The sequence below is a fragment of the Arctopsyche grandis genome, chromosome 3, assembly GCF_051622035.1.
Source record: "Arctopsyche grandis isolate Sample6627 chromosome 3, ASM5162203v2, whole genome shotgun sequence".
NCBI lineage: Eukaryota > Metazoa > Arthropoda > Insecta > Trichoptera > Hydropsychidae > Arctopsyche > Arctopsyche grandis.
In genome coordinates this window covers 35,764,369-35,784,065 of record NC_135357.1, presented here as the reverse complement: position 1 = coordinate 35,784,065, position 19,697 = coordinate 35,764,369, and the positions used below count along the sequence as shown (strand labels likewise).

At 36.7% G+C, this 19,697-nt stretch overlaps 1 protein-coding gene across 2 annotated transcripts in view; it reads left to right on the top strand.

Annotated features, from left to right (window-relative positions):
* LOC143909303 (uncharacterized) overlaps nt 1-19,697 on the top strand; it is a 74,144-nt gene that overhangs the window by 24,617 nt on the left and 29,830 nt on the right. The window contains exon 1 of one of the 2 annotated variants that reach the window (XM_077427224.1): nt 6,761-6,918. The exons of the other annotated variant lie outside the window; for it this stretch is intronic. The gene's annotated coding sequence lies outside the window, so the exon portion shown is untranslated. Of the gene's footprint in view, nt 1-6,760; nt 6,919-19,697 lie in introns of those variants that run through there. 2 annotated transcript variants of the gene reach the window in all.

Here is a 19,697-nt window from a genome sequence, read left to right as displayed (position 1 = left end):
AGAATCTACATCGTATGTATGTATGTAGATGGTAGTTATTGGTCACTTGTGTCACTGCTGAAAATCTTTTGTGCCTTCGATGCTGCCCCCATTCACTACTAATTGATAGCAATATTTTAATTGGCGTTATATCTAATTTCATTTAGATTGCAAGTGGAGAGAATCACGCCAACGTGATTTGTATTAGCTAGAGTTTGCAAAATTCGAGAGATTCCAGAGAAAAAAAGACGACTCCGATTTTAAAAATGTAAATTTTTTTCACTATTTTGAATTTCCATATATGAATATAACTGGATGAAGGCCTCCCCAACGCGCAACTCTCATCCATCTCACTCCACATATTTTCTTAATTTTCACAAACGCCAACGCGATTTGTATTAGCTAGGGTTACCAAATATTCGAGAGATTCGAGAAAAAAAAGACGACTCCGACTCCGATTTTAAAAATGTAAATTTTTTTCACTATTTTGTATTTTCATATATGAATATAACTGGATGAAGGACTCTCCAACGCGCAACTCTCATCCATCTCATCTACTCATCTTCCCTGCCGTCTTTCTTTTGCATTCTCTCGGATACCATTTTAGCACTTATTTTGTCCACCTTTCATTTATTCTTCTAGATACGTGACCCGCCCGTTGCCATTTCGATCTTATTTTTTATTGAACCCGACTCCGGCCAAAATGCTCTGACTCTAATTTCACGGCCTTTCAATTAGCTAGCAAAATTTTCGAATTAAAAATATAAATAATTACCAAATTATCGACAAAATACGGTGTCCCGACAAAACCGCGCGGGACAAACTCGCTTGGACGCAACTGCGCAACACATATATAAATAAGAAAATAAATATAAAAACAAGTAATATCAATATTAAAAACTGGTCTTATGTATAAAAAAATCCGGTAGAACAGAGTAATGATAAAATAAGAATCTTGTATTTATTTTGAATTTGTGCTGATCCTTCGATATTATTTTTGTATTTATTTCCTTACTTATATTTGTTTATATATGCGTTGTGCGATTTTATCGCCGCGCTCATTTGGATTGCGCGGTTTCGTCTAAGCGATTTTGTCCCGCGTGGTTTTGTAATGGTGCAACAAAATACGTGGCTGTATCGGTGCATGTGCGACAAAAAAAAAGTCTTTGCACAACCGAAACGTCAAAAAAATGTCGCCAGTAACAAAAATGAAATTTGCATGGCAAATCTTATAAAAGTCACATTAGATACATATTTTAAATGGGAAATTTCATATTTTCGTATAGGTAACCCACAAATACTCTAAAAGCCACATTCAGCCGGTTGTAATCGCCAAGTTGGACTTTGTCTGGTAGTAAGGTTGAAACGGAGTGCTGAAACGTCTAGACAAGTAGACACGCATTTTTATATCGTTGGATGCCACTGTGTAAGCTATACTGGCTGCCAAAACTACATAAGTACTTCCCCCTCGAAAAGGACGAAGTTTCCAATTTGTTGTGCAACGACGCTTTCTGTCGGGAACATGATATTTTAATGCCCTATATATCGTATATAATAATTGTGTAATGCGTGCCCACGTGCGTGTGTGTAGAGTTACATGCTCCGTCTATCTCTCTCGTATATCGTGGACAGAGACGCGGCATAGTGTTCGCTTTGCGTGTGTCAGTTCGTCAGTCGGCCGACATAAACAAAACAATAAATTAAAAATACGTCTTTTTTTTTCAAAAAAATTAATTAAATTTTAAATTATTAATTCCGTTGATCCAAATTACGATATTTTACTGATTGCACAAGTATGTGCACACACGCCACTAGTTATATATGAAAACGGACGCGATGTATGTATGTATGTTTGTGGGAAGGGGTAGTATGTTTGTGGATATATGGCGGACGCGACAACCAGCCGCGGGGAAGATGGGAACACGTCGACCAGACGCGGGGAAGTGGGGGGGGGGTGGAGTGTCTGACATGTGCGACGTCAGGCCGAGCGATGAGTGACCTCAGCGACAGGAGCGTACACACATTCACACATCCAGGAAGACACACACGTACATTCATTCATCATTTAGAACGGGTAAAAAGGTTGGATCGGTGAGCGTGTAATGCGCGCACTCAACTTTTTACGACTAATACGTGTACTGAACTAATACGCCTCTAAATTACCTTACATTATGTTTATATACATATAACATGTAACTTCATTTTAATTCGTATATTTCTTTAATTCTATATTATTCGTATATTCTTTAATTCGTATATTCCTTTCCGAAATCCAGCAGCATGGCTTGATGGTTGGGCTTTTGCCTAACACCGAGAGGCGCCGGGTTCGATCCCGTGAGTTGACCTCGATTGAAAAGAATTTATTCCGAGTATATCTGCAATGCAATGCAATTTGGGACTCCAGGTCGATCGTTTCCTACCAGAATTTGCCAATTTAATATATAATAAAAATCAGTGGCATGCGGTGAAATTATCTTTTTTTTTGTCATACAGCCTTGTTTAATGTGCGCGCGCAGGATACGGGAGGAAAAGCCTGTTCCTCTTGTTCCTGTTGTATCCTGTTGTATGAGGATGTACGACGGGAGGAGAGAGACTTTTACCGCACGCCACTGATGTATATACTAACCGTTTTTCATATGTATGCATGATAAACGAATATTTTCGAATTTTTCACTTCGACATTTTCATGGTAACCCATTTTATATATACGGGTCTACGTGACGAGACAGAATGTTAAATTACAGAAAACACAAATATCGGAAGGCAAAGATCTTAAATCGAAAGATCAATAAAAAATGGTGCATGGTAAACGGTACATACTCACTTAATTTGCGCGAGCAGGATACAACAGGAACAAGAGGAACATGCTTTTCCTCCCGTATTCTGCGCGCGCACATTAATACGGGAGAAAAAGCCTGTTCCTCTTGTTCCTGTTGTATCCTGCTCGCGCAAATTAAGTGAGTATGTACCGTTTACCATGCACCCTTTTTTTTTGATTTTTCGACTTAAGATCTTTCGATTTTCGATCTTTGCCTTCCGATATTTGCGTTTTGGGCCAGGCCGCACCGTGCAACTATGTCGGCCGACTAGTTGCGCGACACGAAAAAATGTATAGAATGTGTGCGACAAACAAGTTGAGCGCTGCGGCCCGGCCCTTTCTGTCGTTTAACATTCTGTCTCGTCACGGAGACCGATTATTTATTTATTTATTTTATTTTATTGTAAACAGACCATTGTGGCATAACAGGAATTCCTAAAGCGCCACAATGGTCAAAAAATATAACACAAAAAAAAAACAAAATAACAATTAAACATAAATTAATACATAACGAAAATAATATACTCATCAATTATACATAAAGAAAATACATTTGAACATAGACATAAATACATCCATACATAAACATAAAAATAGCATTTGATAATAACAGATAAAGTAAAAATATCAAATAAAAAAATATATAGCATAAGGAATGCCTTGCACCTACAGCCAGTTTCAATAAATATGTAAGAAACAACTACAAATACAAAACATCCCTGTAAGGCCCAAATGGAAGAGAGTTAATCAAAATTTCACTCATAAATCACAATCAATCATGAAAACAATGATGAGAGCAGACTACCAATTATATATACATAGTACCGTTTACCATGCACCCCTTTTTTTTGTTGATCTTTCGACTTAAGATCTTTCGATTTTCGATCTTTGCCTTCCGATATTTGATTTTTCGACCTTTTCACTTTCGGTGCCGTGAGGTAGACCCGCCGGAGACATTTGGATACGCAACGGGCGTGATGATACTTCCCGCCGAAATGTCGAACGTGTGCGGCGCGCACTCGGCCCGCCCATTGTAATGATTGTAAGTTTATTGCCTTATAACATTATTTTGTCCGGACGCGGAGTTTCGACACCATTCCGCGTTTTTTCGTGTCGATATCCGCGCCGCTCTCTCCATCTCCTTCTCGCTCGACTTCTCGATCCACCTGCCATCCCCGATACATTTTGACGTTTGACGATCTTTAAACACACACACACACAAATGCAAACAATAAATTACAATTTGACAGTGTGAGCGAGCGAGTGTGAGTGAGTGAGCGAGGGTGTGTGTGTGTGTGTGTGTGTACGATACGATTATAATTCGGTGCGGCTGAGCGTTGGCCCGCAGCGGTCGCGAGCCGCCCTTGCCCCGCGCGGCCCATTCATTCCATTTCGAGAAAGACTTCCGCGGTTCTCGCACGCGCTTTTCATTCACCTCGCGCTTACATAAGATCACCCCCCTTATTCCGCTCGCAATAATAACAAACACGGAAAAAAAAAATTCGGAAAAAATTTCAGCCCAATCGCATGACGAATGGGCTTTGTAAATATTGATTTCGGCCAATTAGGTCATCGTTATAAATAGGGGGCCGGCGGGTGAAATTCGTCCCGCGAGTGCAACAAATATATACACATTTATTTATAAATACTCTCAAATTGGAAGAGACTCCGCACTGTGCTATAGGAGCGGAACGGTGTGTTTTTGTTGTGTACGATAGTTTCTATTACACAGTCTGAAAAGTGTGTCTTTCAATTTCTTCTTCTACTTCTTCTTCGGGGGTTGGATAGACATGGCCGGAGGAGGCGTCTTGCGTGCAACCAGTGAGTGTGATTTCAATTTTTTTCTCAGTTTATATACATATATATCTATATAGATAAATATATCAATGGTGTTTTTCGGAGCGAGTGAATGTCGGTAACGACGCCGACTGCTAAACAGTTACAATTTCTAATCTACTTCGCCTCGGAAACTAACTACTACTAATACAATCTAAAAACGTAGCGCTCTCTCATACAAGACAAGTGAACTTGTGTGTGTAAATTCCATTCGAGGGCACAAATTAGGGCATTTTTCATTAAGTTTCGAAACGACGATCGATGCTCGTAGTGTGCGCGATTACGACCTGCCCGCTCCGTGTGAAATTATCACCAAAATGAAATTTATTCAAATAAAACAAATGAATAATATTTTAATTAGAGGGCGTTACGTGTACGCCGCCATATTTGACGAATGCGAGCATATGACGAGTGCATAAAAACGTATTCTTCTCGAGCGAGCGCGTCCGATGCTTCTCAAACTTTATGCTTTTTTTTCTCTACTTACCGTTATGATCTACGTATCTATATTATATACATATTTATATGTATACACGTCTCGTTCAGATTAACTTAATATAATGGAATTAAAATGGCCGTGTGTGTGGGAATCGGTGCACTCGCACGGTATATATTATGTTATAATTTTTTTTCGTATTATTTTTTCGAATCCGATTGGTCCGATTAGATTTTTGTTGGGGGGAGGGGTAGGGGTGGGGTTGTCGCGGGGCTCAACAGGTGTCCTTTGGGGGCGCGTCGGCCCCCGGGGGCTCAACATGGCCGCCCCGCCGTTAGAAAGGGACGCCGCTGTTCGAAAGTGTACTTCCGTCTCATCATCGCATTTATATACGAAGAATTGACGTTAAAGATTGTTGAAATCCGTTGTATCTCTCTCCCTCCCCCTCCCCCCCCGCCACCCCACTCAAGCGGCGCGCTCTCTTCCCGGGGTGACGCGCAGGGCTACCACTTCCTATCTACTACGGTTATTTATTATTCATATTTTACTTTATGTAAGTTTTGGGTCCGTGGGAAAATTTACCGATATGTGTCCAGTACAGTATCGTTAGCTTGCTATTGGAGAGTGAAATGTTTAGTCGGCCGAAAGTGGCATAAGTTTTCGTTTCACGAAAGCAGATTTTACGACATTATTTATATACATATGCCTAAGAGGGATATTTTGCACGCCAGAATTGTATATTGCGCAAGTGGCGAATGAAACATTAGTTTAACCACCCTGAAAATTTCGACAACATTTCCAACTAGAATTATTTAGAAATGCAATAGACAGCACGAATAAAAAAATGTAGTTCATCCAAACAAAAACCCAAAAACTACCGCTGAGGATTTCCAGTTTTGTGAAGGTGTGTTTAGACTCTTGCAACAATATAAAATAAACAAAGTCTATTAATGAATGTATTTTTCCAAAGCTAGTTCCATTTTCATCATTGTTAAAATGCAATGCCACATATAATCTATAATTACTCACCAGTTAGGCACTTCCATCGAGAAATTCTGCTATGGTTATAAATTCAGAAATTCCGGTGTAAACCAGTCTTTATAAACATTGACACGGATTACACGACCCATGTTCAATGCATTTTTTTTTCAATGCTACCTGGAAAGGCTTAGCGGGTAGTATTCTTGTTTATTTTTTACATACTTCAACAACGCCTATCGGCGTATTTCAGGCTCATAGACTTGTTGGCACAATGCCGATCAGAATTCAAAGGGTTAAAAATAAACATTACAACGATAGATTCGTTTTGAAATCCAATTCTTAGAAAAGGCTTTTTATTTTACAACTTTTTACAAATTTTAGGAGACATTTAAGAATAATAAATATGTAAATCTATATTAAATTAATTAAAATAAGGAAATAATCACTGTTTTTTTTTCTTTCAATTTCTGATTAGTATTCTGTTTTTCTCTGCTAATCGAGCTGAAACTTTGTAAAATAATAGTTATAGCGAGTTTGTAAGTAGTACTTGTGCTCTTTAGCGTCCAGGTTTAATACTTCTCCTTAAAGTTCTGCTTTTCTTCGTCTTCTTTTGAAATGTGTTAGTGCATAGTATTAGTAGTAGATGCCTTTGACAATCTCAGGCGTTTGTAAGTAAGTAAGTAAGCGCGTTCATGGCGCGCAATAATATTAGTGTGGAGAAAGTGCCGCAATTGTGAAGACGTGTCTGATCTCTCAAAATCGTAGCCATCTTCCATCTTTAGTTTTGTGAAATTTTCGGCGCAACCGTTGTTAATTGGATCGTAGTTTACTAATTAGTGAAAGTGCTTCAAAAACTCTGAAACCCAAAGTACGTATGCTTGGAAGTTAGTGTGCCCAATTACAATTTGCAGGGTTGCTGTACTATGGATAGAACGAAATTCTTTCCCAATTCCCTCGTTAATTGTTGTTCGCATAGCAAAACATATGGTTTGATTGAATTGAATTGCCTCTACGGTTTCTCGTGACCGGACAAAATCACTTTACAACTATGTACGCTAATATCGGAACGGGCCCGTTCGTGTGCTTTTTTTTCTGCGTTTTTAGGAATGTGCAGTAGTAGAAAGTATTATTCAAATCGTACAATCTGCAATGTAAATCAATTATGTGATCAATAGATGATTTTACCGTTGCAAGTTTTAGACGGAAATTGTCGTAAACCTCTAAAGAATGACCGTTTTGTTAATTTAATGCGGAGAAGTGAATAGAAACTTCAGTATAATAATTTTTTGAAAGCTGATTATTCCTAATGCATAAATTTGTGCTGCTAATCCTAGATTTGTAAAAGTAGACGTGATGCACAATAGATTTCAAAAGAAGAACGTAGGTGGGTAACACGTTCGTACATTTGTGTTGTTTCGGAAGAATTTGATTTGGTTCTGTTAACTTCATATTTAGAATGTAGGCACAATCGGACCATATAGAGTGCACGTTAAACACTTCCGGTTCCGGTTCTGCGCCGGTTTTCTCGATTTTCGCTCAGCCCCTCCCTCTCTTTGCATGTACAATCGAAAAATTGTGCAATTAACGATTTTGCGCAAATTGTTTAATAGCGCTCAATTCGCCTTATCGTCTTCACTTGCGCTATGGTGGTTTGCGTAAATTGTTTTAATTGTGCTTCAAAGGGGGGAGGGGGTAGTGTTTGTAAATCGAGACTTCCGATTCGAAGAAATTAGTCGATGGGTGCAAATGTCTGTTGGAAACACGCAAGCTTTCTGGAGATGATGTTTCAACACCAATCAGTCAATTCTCAAGATTGAAGTTTTAACGCAATCGCTCGGTTTTGTATACGCTTCGAAGATTGAACTCTGTTGAAGTGAGTTTATTTTGTTATTACAAATTAAATTGACATTGTAATATTTATGTATTGCGTGATAATAAAAATCATAACGTCATCCAATTTCTGTTCAAATTTAAATGTATAAAGTGGCCGATTACTTCCGGCGATTGGAAGGGTAATTGGATTATTAGTCATATTGCGTTCGCCCGAAAGACAATTTTTGCCATGAAAATCGCGAACACGGAATATTTTAGATATACTTTTCGGCTGCCAGATGTTCCGTTTTTTCGAGATTTTAGTGACTTTTGGGCGAGCGCATTGTGACCAATAATCACAGAACCGATTGGAAGTAATTCTATATTTTTTAATAATATTTTTTGAGATCGCCCTGAAACATTATCCACATTTGCCATTTGAATACTTGTTAGTCATTATGTATATTTAGACATGGCATTTTAATAAACCAAGTACGTACACATTGATGTATATATAACTTAATTTTGTGCCCTACGACCTTTACGTGTAATCTCAACAACTCAAGTTTTTCTCAAGTACATATGTATTTGGCAAATGAGACATTTTCTTTTATATGTAGACTCGTGTTTTAACCCGGCTTCGCTCTAATAGTAAACATTTCATTAAATTTATTTGAATATTCATTTGTTCGATGACGTCATGTCAAACATACAAAGTCTCTTTCGAAATTATATACATACATATTTGATTTGTTTGGATGACTTATTTTTGATTTCTAAAACAGCGATTAGGTCAAATTAAGTCGAGCGTTCGATTCGCGACTTAAATTCTTGATTTGTAATTCGGAGTAAAATACCATAAATTATTCATTTTTTTAACAGTATTACTACGACAGCTGGCACTATTGCAATGGCGACTGCCTCCTGTTACAATTCAACCACATAAAATTACCGAGTACTAGGGCAGGGGTCGTCAAACTCGTGCTTCAAAAGAGCCAATTTGAACAGCGATTAAAATTACATACATACATACATATGTATTTTTAAAGCCATATGTGAATTAATACATTATATTTTTTTACTACGTAGAGGACGTTTCCTGAATATACTTGTAAAGATCAAAATCAAGTTTTGTGTAAAGTAATCCCTTTTAATCTTTAATATGCTAATTTTATTTTCACATTCAATGTTATTAAAGAGCCGCAAGCGGCTCACGCAAGCGGCATTTTGGCAAACCTTTTCCAACCATGGTTTTAGTCAATATTTTTATTATTTGAAATTAAAGTGTGAAATTTACTTATCACGCTTGTTTCTGTATCAATTTCGTATATATATATATATATTTTAAAAGCTTTTATTACGGATTAAAAACTAATGTTTTAATTTCGACGTTAATTATTTATCGGTGTACAGTTATTGGCTATTTGGATTTTAAAACCTATTGCTATAGCTATTGATTGAGATATCTTGTTCCATATGCTGTATGATTTGAAGCATTTCTGTAGTGTGCTGATCAGCTTTAGATAAGTCGATTGTTTTCTATCGGGGTTTGCCAATTTATCCGATTCAATTGTCGAAACGGTTCTTCAAAATTTGGCTCATTATTGACACCATTTCAGTCTGTAGTCATCGATTTGGGACCAACTTTTATTATAAAATATTTTTATAGAAAATTTTTGATTCTCACTGCTAAATAATATTGCGGCCAATCATTATACACACAACCGGTCAGCAACTAACATTTCCCTTACTAAATGATTTGAATCATTTTTGTTATAGTACTGGTTAGAGTTTGCCGATTTATTCACGTGTGTAGACAACATGTCATTATATAATATTTATGTATTTATTTAATTTAAGTTTGGACTATTGTGGCATTACAGGAGTCCCTAATGCGCCACAATGGTTGAAAAAATACAGAGAGATTAGAAAAATAAAAATTTATACATACATATATATATACACAGACAAAAATAATCATATTTGTATATATAATATCGTTATTCTGTCTGCGTGGTTGTCTGTATGTGATAACGCTCTCCGTACTATAATAGTCGTTTCGATTCGACATACATATGTACGTCACAGCTAAACCACTGCCAAAACGTATATATGAATACAATAACAAAATGAAAAAATCTTTATAAACTACTAGTTAGTTTACCCGGCTTCGCTCAGTATTTGTAATATAAACGGCTTAAACATGGCGAATCTAATTGTAAATATTCATTTGTTTTTTACTAAATTTATTTGAATCAAAAAAAAAAATATCGAATTCTCGTCATAGAAACGATGTTCCCAACCAAAAGTGCTTACATACAAAGTCTCTTTTGAAATTATATATTAGATTGGTGTTATATATTGTTTACATGTAGGTAGTTTTTACTTTTTTTTTTCATATTAAAGAATTAAATATATATTCAATTAAATATATTTAAAAGGTATTGGACCGCGTGGGGATCGAACACATGAAGACGACACATTTATATATATAAGACGAAGCATTATAATAGCAGATAAAGTAAAAAATATCAAATAATACAATACAAAGTAGGGAAAGTCTTGCACCTACATATATAACAATATATAAGAACCAGCCGCAAATAAAAAAAAACCTTGCGAGACCTATGTAAATAGGAACGGGAAGATCAAAATTTTACTCATATACACACACACTTAGCCAGCAGCATAGCTCGGTCGTTAAGCTTCTGCTTAGCGTCGAGAGGCGCCGGGGTTCGATCCCTGGGTCCGGACCTCGAATAATATTATGTTGTTGGTCAGACCTGGATTTGTGACTCCAGGTTGATCGTTTCATATCAGAGTTTGCCAATTTTCTCTGATTTCATTGTTGAAATGGTTCCCGGAAAAAAATTGTCTAAAAATCTTTCCTACCTACTATGTCACCACTATTTGAAGTATGATTGATGTACAATAAAATTAATGTACAATTCATATATGTCTCGTTAATTTGCGACTTTTTCAGTGTCTCGTAATTCAACGACTTGTAATAAAAATGCTGCATTTGTAATTGTAATTGGCCAGGAAGGCGCATTGGGATTTACCTGTAAGGCTTTCCTGGTATATATGTAAAAATAAATAAATGAATCTCATTCAATTATGAAAATAATGATGAGCGCAGGCTACCAGACAAACAGGCTAAAATAATCTCCGATAACCTACGACGTCCACTGAGGTGGAAAATATCACTGAAAAACAACTATTTTACACGAACAGCCAGTCAACGACTGTAACATTTCCTCTACTACTGAACAAAATTTTAAAAATTTCATCTCGGCTAAAGCCCGGCACTTAAATCCGGCTTATTTCACGAAATTCGTCGAACGAATCGCGCGCGCACATACATACATAATTTGATTAATGGGGTGGAGTGGGTGGAGTTGGGAGGGGGGTTGGGGGTTTAGAAATTTGGGGGTTGGGGTGGGTTGGCAGCCCTGCGCGTATGATTGCGCGAGCGGGACGCGGCCTACGCATTACTACACATTTGTTTGATTGTAATGCGCGAGTGTGCGTGAGCTGCACTATAGGTGTGTTGGGCCCGTGACGTCACGACCGACAGAAAATCCGGCGCACACCTTCTTCCACCCCCTGCACCCCACCCCATCCACCCACCCCCAACCCCCCCAACCCCTGAAATGTTACCGACATCGATTTTCATATTCATATTTGTGGTGGGGTGGCGCCTAGTGCGAGCAGGAAACTGCTATACCGACGGGTAGAGTGCGAGCGAGACGCAACAGCGCGCTACACTCAACAAATGATTGATTGGGCGGGTGGCGGGGGGAGGAGAACTCGCGACATCCCCTCCGCCACCCACCCACCCACTCCCGTGTTGATTTGTGCGCGACGGTTAATATAATCATACACATATACATTTATATATATATACAATTTAATGTTATCGACGCGTACCTGCTCCCCCCCGTTGGCATCTCCCGGTAGTTATTTCGGTCCAAAGACGCGGATACATTTGGACTAATATTATATTATAGGATGCGCGCTGTTTACAATCTACGTAATGGCGCCCGCATTATTACGCCATTTTATTTTTTTCAGCCCGGCCCCTCCCTGTGAATGTTTTGTTGTGCGACTGGATGAATTGATTGTTGTAGTCCATCTTGTAGATTTATAGGCACGCCTCCCACTGCACCTTCGTGTTTGCTTTAAATTATTTTATTTTATTTATTGAAAAATCAACAGACAGGATGTACATAGATATGTATTAAAAAACAAATAGTAAATAAATAATATATGTAACGTCCGAGTCCAATAACAGATTTTTACAAAAAAGAAAAAGATAAATATAAGGAAAACAAATTAAAAAGTAAAGAATAAAGGCATGACAAAATATGTAGAACATTGCATAATTAAACTATAGTATTAAAATATTGGGAAAAGGTTATAAAATAGAATATAAGAAGAAATTGAAATTTACAAATATAAAACAAATGAAAAAGGTAAATACAAAATAAACAAATGAAAAGGAAAAGAATGAAAGCTATAATATGATTAAATAGTACATTACATAACTAAACTAAAGTATAAAAATATTGGAAATATTGGAAAAAGGTTACAAAATAGAATAGGAGAAGAACTGAATTAATCGGTTAAGATTCTCTTGATGCTAGACCTGAATTGATGTAGGGAAATACCAAATAGCTCAACCTCATTCAGCTCTCCGTTAAACATACGATAAACGCGCTGCAGATAAGAATATTTTTGGGAATTAGTATTGAAAGGATCAAGTGAAAAGAGTGCAACGCGTCTAGAGTACCGAACTGGGATTCTGAAATTAACCTTATTCAGTAAATCAGAACAATCAAAGAAGCCATTTATGAGCTTAAAGAAGAATATAGCATCAGTATGTCGTCGCCTGACAGAAAGATTGTTAAAAGAAAGGATTTTTAAAATGTCGGAAACAGTAGAATGGGTATAGGTAGGAAAAAGGTAGCGTAAGGATTTAATAAATTTAAGTTGAACTTTCTCAATATAATTAATATGGGATAAATAAAAAGGTGACCAGATAATTGATAAGTTAATAAGTTATGCATGGTCTTTGGTGACTTTGCAGTGTATATAATAGGGGTGACACGACAACTCGTTCACAGATTTTCCGTAGACCGAGGATGCGCTCCAGGCATTACGTATACGGCCATCTCTTTCTCACCCCGTCTGTTCACCAAGATCTCGTTTACTATGCCATTACGTATGCAGCCATATCTTTCACAGACCGTCTGTTATCGGTGAACGAGTTGTCAGGTAACCTATAATTAGAGGTAGGATAGTCACAGTGCTATCCATTGTTCGGCAAACCTTTAACAATGCATTTACAATCTATGAGCAATACACGGCCCCCTCAGGCTCCGGTGACTACCTATAATAGGTTATGCTCGTAGTTTGGACGCATGAGTCGTTGGTAATATGGGATAAATACATATTTTAGGTATTTTAACATTTGTATGTAAATGTGATTGATCCTTGTTTAGAAGTAATTAAAAAAAAGCTTATAATGTCTTAATAATTGAGTTTGTATAGTCGGTTTTATAGCAAGTGGTTGCTTCAGAGATCTGGAGCAACCACTTTTTTTTTTTTTTAGTTGCTCCGCTTCGACATCTAAGGGCCGATTTTCAATCTTTGCCTTCCGATATTTGCGTTTTGGGCCGGGCCGCACCGTGCAACTTTGTCGGCCGACTAGTTACGCTGCACGAAAAAATGTATAGAAATGTGTGCGACAAACAAGTTGACGGGTGTGGCATGTCCCATCTACCTGCATGCATTGGTCTGGTCGCCCTCAATCAAGTTGTTCGCGAGTTGAGCGGTGCGGCCCGGTCCTAAGTATTTGCCCTAGCTTCGCTCCGTTCTCCCAATAGTTTTAATTGGAATCATATTACTAAAGAGCGGACCCAGAGTGCGCTGTTCATTGTTCACATGTTTTAAATGCATTTTAAAAGGTTTGCCGAACCTTTTTTACAAAGCATTTACAATAATGGAACAATAGACGGCGCGTTTCCGTTCCTACATATTACTTATAATTTTTATTTAATTTTGTGCCCAAAACACCTTTGCGTGTAATCTCAACAACTCAAGTTTTTCTCAAGTACATATTTAGCAAATGAGACTTTTTCTTTTATATGTATGTACACTAGTGGTTTTACCCGGCTTCGCTCGGTATTTATTATATAAACCGCTTAAACGTGGCTAATCTAATGGTGAACATTTTATTAAATTTATTTGAATAGTTTTATTTAAATTTATCTGAATATTAATTTGTTTTTTTTTTATTAAATTTTAACGTCACGGCTTCTACGAATCAAACTTACATACATACATACAAATTTTCTTTTGAAATTATATATTAGATATGTATGTATGTGATAAATAAATTTAAAGTTTATTTATAGACAATTTATTTATTATTAAAATATTTGAAATTATAAAAATACGTACATAGATATGTACATATTAAATACAACTAATGTAAATATACCACATGGTGCGGACAGGGTTGTCCCAAACTGTCATAGTAGCAAGAATAGAAAAAACAACCCAAGAATTTGATCACGATGAAAAAAAGTATTATATCCATTTATACAAAATAAGCGAAAGAAAGTACATAAAATAAAAAAATTAAATATATATTATTATTATAAAAATATACACATATTTAATGATCTTTTATTACACGGGGCTATAAACCACCAAATATTGAAAAACAAACAAAAAATTATTCATTTAATTTTTAAACTTTGAAAAATAATAATAAAAAAATTGTCTCAAATTTTAATTTGCGTTGATGAACGTACAATAAATTTCTGGGCAACGCCGGGCATTGCAAGTTAATTTTTAAAAGCTTTTTATTTCACTAGTGTTTGTCGGTGAACCACCTGTTTTCCGATGTGTGTCCGGTTTGAAGGCATGACCTATCGAAAGTGGGGTCGTTGGCACCTTTTTTGGTCCCGATCTCGCTTTCACTGGGGGTCTAAAAATACATTTTCTGACATTTTTCTGCAAATTTTGAAAATATCGTGTTTTTTTTTCAATTAAATAAAAAGTTAAGTTATCAATGATTGTACATAATTAAGTCAATATTAGAAATCATCGGACTTTCACTCGGAATGTTTGTGAGATCATGACGTATCATACGAGTATCTAATATAGTAGGGACATCGTCACGTTTATCCATTGATTTATGAACGTTTTTCCTGACATACTTACCATTGGGGATTACGACGATTACACCGATATAATGTACTCTTCTTTGAATGTCTTCATTCTTCAGAGGTTGGCGACCTTTTGGCTGAACAAATCTCGGCCTTGTGCCGTTCGAACTTGCTCTTCAAACTATATTGATCAACTTGCAAATAGCTATTGAACTAAAAGACATTAACTATATATATACATATTTATAATATCCAAATTTTTCAATCGAGACGATTCCTTACAAAATTGGACTACCCTTACCATTATTGACAAAATGCATTCAGTCTGCATTTATATGTAAATATGCATATATAGCCAAACTACCCTGCATTGCCAGGATAGATGAAAGATTAAATTAAAAAGGAAACTTTTTCAGAAAGTTGAAATGGAAGGAAGGATAAACATTAAAAGAGTAGGAAAAAAAGTCTGCAGGTGTTAGTTAGTTCATTCTTCTATTTTCAGATCAGATCGATCTCAGTTCCGGCACAAAACTATTAAAAGCAACCGCTCAATAGCCAGAATGAATTTGGACAATTCTCTGGCTATTGAGCACAACTAACATACAATTCCATATATAAATTGCAACAGGTTTTACCAGAGCTGTGGAGTCGGTTTTTTTTTTTTGACTGAAGTCAGTCAGATTTCGCATCCAAAAAGCATTGTTTTAAATGTAATAATGTAAATAGCAATAACAAGCAGCATATATCAGTAGTTAGCGTGTAATTCTTTCAATTGATTGGTTACGGGTTCAATACCTGGCCCGCTGCTGCTGGTCAAACCTTGCATATATGACTCCAGGTCGATCGCTTCCTATCAGAGTTTTCCAATCTATCTGATATCATCGAAACGGTTCCTACAAATTGGCAATCTCGTCCTCTTTTCTCGTAAAATTCGAGTTTTCAGAATCTCTAATTTGCTGGCTTATAAAATGCAAATGTCGAACCTATCCATAGACGTCTCTATGATGCTCTGTAAATTGTTTATCGATGTTTTTTAACTCGTCAGAAAGGTGTATTGGTGTATTTATCCGATAGACCTTCCTGCTGTGTATCAAAAAATATAAATCTTTTATATAAAACCGAAACGGCGACTGTAATTCGTTTCAGATTGGTTGTCGTCATAGAAATTTACGGTAGGCAGCGTACGGAAATATTCCGAATTCCGGTAAAAGTGGTTCACCAGGATAATTCCGTGGATCCAAATGATAGTGAAATACATACGTAAAATGTGGAAAATATGTGGATGCGTGTGAAAAGAAAGACGAAGCGTCAATTTGGCACAACGCGTGCCCGTTTTGATTCATATTTAGATGAATTTGTATTGAACCACAAACGAATGCGTGTATATTCCATTCGCAATATGTGGAATATTTCCGTATGCCGCCCAACTGTCCGAAATTATATGCGAACCAGGCAGTATATGTCGGAGTATTTCATCAGGTAAAAGTCGAGTTAATTCAAGGGTCCGTTCTGTCGAGAATTCCGACTTTTACCAACAAAATGAAGTTTTCGAAGTATCCAGCTCTTTTAAGAGGGCTGGACACCAGCGCCTTGTCCATACAAACGTATTACACTTCTCCGTTCCTCAATTATGGCACGAGAATAATTATTTTTTAATATGCTATGGATATCCAGCATTGGCATGCATCTGTGCTTTTATTTTTTTTGATTAGTTATTTTTTATAGGAGCTAGGAGCCGCTAAACATCTATAAAATCGCCTCTTTTTTACACCCACGAAAAGAGTCCAGCGTGCTTATTTAACGGTCGATTTAAAAAAAAATACGCGCACAGGTGCATAGAAAATATCTTTCTCATACTGATGATGATTTTTTTTTAATAATTGGTCCGGTTTCGGAGGAGAAAACTGGAGAATACGAAACCTCGATTTTGTCGATTTAAAATACGTATTATCTGGTCGAAGCGCAACTGTCGCATTCACTCAATATATATATTGATATGTATTGTCGCATTCACTCAATATATATATTGATATATATTGTCGCATTCACTCAATATCTCAATACATATTGGATATATGTACATATATCGAAGAAAGGAACGGCAAAAAAATGAAGGTTTCGGGTGTACAGCCTTCATAAGGGGAGGACCAATATTTGACAAATGCGTACATTTTATTTTCATTTATGTATTTTCATTCATAAATATGAAAAATAATAAAAAAAATTGTTGAAAACTAAATGATATATGTAGATGAGCTCACTACATATATATATGCGGCATGTGTATTAGTCTCCGGATATATTAAAAAAATTGACCCAATAGCAAAAAGGTTGACGCGTCAAAGAACGCATCGTCGATTAGTTAATGCATTCGCGGCCGGCAACGTTCGGTGACGTCACGATTGTGCGGGCGTAATCGCCGACGACACGAATGCGATAACACTGACCTTGATACGTGCGTCGATCGGCGGCGAACCTGTTAACAGATAACGACCAGCGGTCGCCAACCTTTTATCGCCCGAGGAGCGCCCCGCCCCTCCAGCGCTTCCGATTAATCGGCGAGAGAATTAGAAAATGGCGGACGTTACATTAGTTTATAATGTATCTATCTGTCCGTGTATGCATGTACACTTCGGTCGCGCATCGTCGCATATTTGATTCGCTTTTCCCGTTACATACTTAGCACACTCGAGATTCACTAAATACACATGAACATGTGTACAAGTTTTTGAATGTGTTATTAAATGAGCTTGTTAATTTTTTTTTCGGCGTTGGCCCTCATTTGTGTGTGAAGTTGATGGAACCCCTATAAATTGTTATTAAATGTGCGCCCTCCCCCCCCGCCCCTCCCCTATCATACTCATACGGGACTACAATTGTTAAAATATCAAAATACAATTGTGTAGAAAAGCTTGTAATTGATTACTGAATGATTCATCTACGGGTAAAATTTTATTTCATTATTTAATACTATTGGTTTTACCCGGCTTCGCTCTGTATTTGTAATATAAACCGTTTAAACATGACTAATCTAATAGTAAACATTTTATTAAATTTATTTGGATAGTTTTATTTGAATACTCATTTGTTTTTTTTTTATTATTAAATTGACTGTCACGAACAAACAAACATATATACTGTCTCTTTCGAAATTATATGTATACCAGAATCCGGAGCTTGCGCCCCCCGGCACGAAGACGGCTTCGCCCTCGGCGCCTTTGCCTCCCGGGGACTTCGAATCCTTTGAATCGAAAAAAATCGAATCGGCGCCTATGAATCGAAAAAAAAAACTACGAACTAAGGTTACATAAATACATATATGCAAAGTCTCTTTCCAAATTATGGTGACCGGAAAAATGCGCTCTAGATAGTTGCACTCTCGAGACATCCAAACTTTCAAAGATGTTTAATGAGAACTAACGCAATAGAATTCCATAAAAAATCGACAAGGAGTATTTAGATATTATCCGATGGTGCTAACCTTTTGTTTTGTGGAATTCTGTTGCGTAAGTTCTTTTTGAGCGCCTTTGAAATTATGACTAATCGAAACTGCGCTACTATTCAGTGCAATTTAGTGCATCTTTCCAGGAACTCCAAATTAAATATTAAACTAGTGTTGTACCTGATGTTATTGGGTGTTGGGCTGGTATAGATTAAAAATAAATAAATATACATATGTAGAAATTCTAAGGACACGTTTCCATGCCTTTTCAATGATTACAAATTTGTCGTCATTGCAGTAATATGTATATTCCATAGACCATAATGACACATTGGGGAAAACTTTTCACATCACTACAACTTGATAAAAAATAAAATAAAACAATATTAAATTAAATATATACATACAAGTAAATTTCATCATATAAGAAAATGGATAAGGTTGCCAAGTTGTTGGAACCGTTTCAATGAAAATCAGATAAATTGGCAAACTCTGATAGGAAACGATCCAGCAGCAACCGGCGGGATTCGAATCCGTGACCACTATGTTCGAAAGCATATATGCTAACCGATAGTCCACGCTGCTGGTTAAAATAGAAGCTGTCGTTTACGTGAACTGCTGGATAGTATATAAATAGACTTATTAAAGTAATTTTTTCAATTTACATCCTCCCGGGCTATATCTGGCATCATTCTGGCAGTAGATTCATCGAAAAAACTAGCACTTTCCAAAAGCGTTAGTTTTTACCACTACATATCACTAGTTCATGTGAAACAGCGTATGTTCAAATTATAGCTTGTCGACTAGGAATGTTGCCATCACCAATTATGCAGCTTTTTCGAAATTCCTTAGATTTTTCAAATTTTAATCAACTAGAAACGAATCTTATCAAACATTAAAAAGTAAAAGGTGTTAAAGGTACATATATTTAGTAGTAAGTGCATCGTTGTTTATATTGCACAAGCATAAAATGCGAGCTTGTGCCGATTCAGAAACAAAAAGTGAAGATAAATCATCACTGATGGCTACCAAGAAATGCAGCCAGTCCTTCGGGTATTATTAATAACCGACTTTTCAAATAGAATGTGACCAACATAAATAGCTTAGACCATGTTTATACAACTCGTTTTTTTCCCCTCTTCTCCGGCACAACATTTTCTACCTGCATTCAAAGTTTCAACCTTTACATTTGAAACGTCTCATGCAGACAGGGAA